General features: G+C 33.3%; 1 protein-coding gene across 1 annotated transcript in view; it reads left to right on the top strand.

Annotated features, from left to right (window-relative positions):
* The window catches only part of LOC117119471 (mediator of RNA polymerase II transcription subunit 1-like), a gene marked incomplete at its 5' end in the record, with an annotated part of 111,568 nt that overhangs the window by 91,319 nt on the left and 16,273 nt on the right, over nt 1-3,976 (top strand).

Genomic DNA, 3,976 nt, shown 5'->3' with positions numbered 1-3,976 from the left:
TTGTTTTATTCAGATTGTAATTAAATGAGTGCGGTGGTAAATTTGTTGCTTGAATGTTGAGCTCTGTCTTCCACTACATAAGGCCAAAAAAAAAAAATGTGTTGCCCTCCGCGACTGACTAAAATTTTTCAAAAAATCGGGTCTGTTCTTTTTTTTTTTTTTTTTTATTTTGTTCAAAGGTCTTCCTTTCACTCAAGTACAAATGCGAGAAATACTACTTCCAAAATTAACATTTAGAACATAAAATCTAAAACAGACATGTATTTTTACCAAAATCGGGCCATAGATGCATGCGTAAAATCGGTAAAATAGAAGGCATAACTTTGAGAACCGAGTGCGGCGACAACGATGTATGCGCACAACATCAGATCTAGAAAGGCATAAGCATTGCCTATTCTTTACTACTGTACAACTAGTGGTTGCTTGAATCAAAAGTCTTATTCATTACCTTACGGTATATTGGGCAATAAATAAAAACAGGCTTAGGTCTAGCCATCGTTTTAAAGCCGGTATGTAGCTAGACATTGCTCTGTTACGGGTATAGTCCAACCATGATTTAAATATTTTCTTTTTTTTCTTGAAGTTAACTTCGATTGTATTACATTGAGGCCGCTTGTTTGGCCATTTGTTATAGCCATAGAATGGTTTTGCTTCATCTGTCCATGCGTGATCGTGTGGATCAGATGCACAAAGTATTTTTTTGAATAAATATTTCTTTAAACAGATTTATTTTTGTTAAATTTATTTCAGTATACTGCTTAGTATTTATTCCGTCATTAATTTGAATATTGTTGGTTTGGCAAACTTGTTATTGTTCTATTGTGGTGCCTATGAAGCCTTAGGCCTAGGTCAAGATCTTCATAATAATAGGGATTGCAGTGTAAGGCTAACCCACGATCTCGATTTTTTCCACTTAAGGGGAAACTCAACAATATTTTTTTTTTTTTTTGGCCTAACATAGATTCAGGCGGATTGACACTATAGGGCTCTCTTATACAGGCTGTCTAAAGGCCAAAAAATTTTATATTTTGGCCCTTACCATGAGGAAACTTCACCATTTACCAAATTTTACAATTTTGAACCAGGTTTTGCCGATCTCTTCTTATCTCTATTAATTACTGCTTCAGGGAATTTTGTAAAAAGATTAACAGTGAGGCTCATTAGTTGTGAATAGTTCATAAGAAGACTAGCACAATTAAATCAAAAACTTCTAACGTAAGTCATTAATTTTTAAAATTCAAAAGCATATCTATTATGATTTTTATGTGAAATTATAGCTAAGGTAATAAAAATGCCAAATTATTTTGAACAACAGGTTTTTAAAATTTTCCAGCCTGGTTTTTAAATACTATACTGGTAATTTATTGAGAAACAGCAATTCCTGCTGTGATAATGACTCTTAAGTAGAGGTATTCTTCTTTGATGTTTAATTGGATTATTGAGATAAGATTCTGGCAAAAGATGGTTCACCAACCTGCCTGAATGCCCTTTTAAAGGGTTTGCTGGTAAATGGAATAGTAACAGTATGCTGTCCCATTTTTCAACCAATATTCTTAATAGGTAGGTCAATAGGTGTCAAAATGATATTTGGGATTTGAAATATCACCCATTTATAGCCCACCACTATTGGTAGTACAGTATCTCACAATATTCTTCAAACCTGCTGTGTTTAACTATTTATTACATTACACTGGGGTAAAAGACCTTAGCGTTTGCTACCATTTCATAGGGAACATTTCCGAAATCACAAAATACAGTGTTGTTACATTTTAATTTTTGTTCCACAAGGTCATGTTTAAGGTCAAAATAAAGATCAAATGGATATTTTAATTTAAATCAATTGTACTGCAAATTCCAATTACAGGTTTGGAATCCTAGTCCAGTCTCCTGAAAATCAGACCATTTAAATTCATTTGCATTTGAGAATAAGCGGTTGCGCGCAACTTTACAATTTTAAGCCATTTTTAGCTATTTTTGGTCTTAATATTAAAGCTACCCCCTATGGAAACAAGCTCATAGAGCGTATAGAGTTATCTTGCTCTCATTTTTGTGTGTTTTTATGTACTTTTTTTTTGTTTTGATATTATAATATTATGAGGGCAATAAATAATAAACAAACAAATACACAATCTCAAAGTCAACCCTCTCCTTATTTCCTGGATCAAGAGCTTTTTATGCGATAGGGAACAGCATTTTTTGGTATCCGGTGTTCTCTCTAATAAAATTGTTACTAACATTGGATCACCACAGGAATGCATTTTATCACCACTGCTCTATGTCCTGTATACTAACGATAGTACCGCAAACCATCACTCTTACTATACAAATGTTAAAGAAGGTTGCAAATGAAAATAAAGAAATTGTCCTTTTGGGAGATTTCAATATCAATTATGACCTAAATATAGACCTGAATTCAAATCCTATAAATCAAATAGAGAATATGTTTGCACTCAGACAACTAATAAATGAACCAACACGTATTACAAAAACCACTGCAACATGTATTGATCTGATTCTTACCTCAATTCCTGATTGCCATATTTACACGGAAGTTGCAAAAATTTCACTCATTGTTCCTGAGGATTGGAAACTCGCAAAAACAACACCTATCTATAAAGGTAGTGGATGTAAGCAGACGATGACTAACTATAGACCCATCTCCGTGGTTTGCCATATTTCAAAAATTGTTGAAAGAGAAATTCAAAATCAATTAGTTAGTTATCGAAACGAAAATGATCTCATAAGTGTAGATCAATATGCCTTCAGAAAATACTACTCCACCATCACTTGCCTTCATCGAGTTATAGATGAATGGATGGAAACTTTGAATGACCATGAAATGATTGGAGCCTGTTTTCTCGACATATCTAAATGCTTTGACTCCATTGATCATACTCTTCTAACTAAATTAGAAAATTATGGCATTAAAGACACTTAAATCAAATGGTTTAAAAGTTATCTTTCACAATGCAAACAAGTAGTCAAATGTCATAATAAATTATCTATAAAAGCAAATGTTGAAATTGGCATCCCACAGGGTAGTGTGTTAGGACCGATCTTATTTTCATTATTTATTAATGACCTTCCACAATATGTATCTCCAGGATCATGTAGCATATATGCGGATGATGTTGTCATCTACACTACTGACAAATCGGTAGAAAATATCAATATCAAATTACAATCAATAATGAATAATGTCGCAAATTGGTATAAATTTAATAAATTACTTGTAAATTCTACCAAAACCAAACTTATGTTAATTAAAAATAGAAATGTTCGCCCTCTTTCCTCTTTGAATATTCATGTTGGTAATGAAACCATTGATGAGGTAAAAAACATCCGTTATTTAGGACTTCCAATTGATGAAAACCTTACCTGGAATGACCATATTCGAAAATTAAATAAACTATTGGGTACAAAATTAACATCCTAAATAAATTGGCAGAAGCACTAAATGAATCTCTTCTAAATATTCTTTATAGAAGTACAATACAACCCTGTATGGACTATGCAATCTCAGTGTGGGGAATAGACTTGCCACAAGTCTCTTATTTTTTTAAATATATTATTTTTCTCATTCTGGACAGCGCCACCAACGAGAAAGTTAATTTAGAGATGGACGGAATAAGCGACTTGTAAAACACTGAAGTCAGGCACCAGGATGCCAAAAGAATGACGTAATCTNTTATATTCCGTATTTGGATAAATGGGCGGACCGAAATAAACAATTTCAACCAATCAAATGTTCATATTTTTAGAGCCACGAAACTGAGTCACTCGCCGCTCGCGTCGACTAGTTAGGCATGACTAAATTTTAAATAGTCCTCCCTAATAAAACGGGCCTAAAATATTTAGAATAGACCCTAGTAAGACTAATTTTGGCAATGGCAAAAACAATTAAGCCTAGACGGCATACCATACAAATACAACAAAACTTTAACTTTCCAGTAGGATGGCTCAGGCCTCGCCTGGA

This window comes from Anneissia japonica, unplaced genomic scaffold (assembly GCF_011630105.1).
Source record: "Anneissia japonica isolate Jap-2015-1 unplaced genomic scaffold, ASM1163010v1 scaffold654_len163719_cov168, whole genome shotgun sequence".
Taxonomy (NCBI): domain Eukaryota; kingdom Metazoa; phylum Echinodermata; class Crinoidea; order Comatulida; family Comatulidae; genus Anneissia; species Anneissia japonica.
The sequence above is the reverse complement of the archived record's forward strand: the minus strand, read 5'-3'. Positions and strand labels throughout refer to the sequence as shown.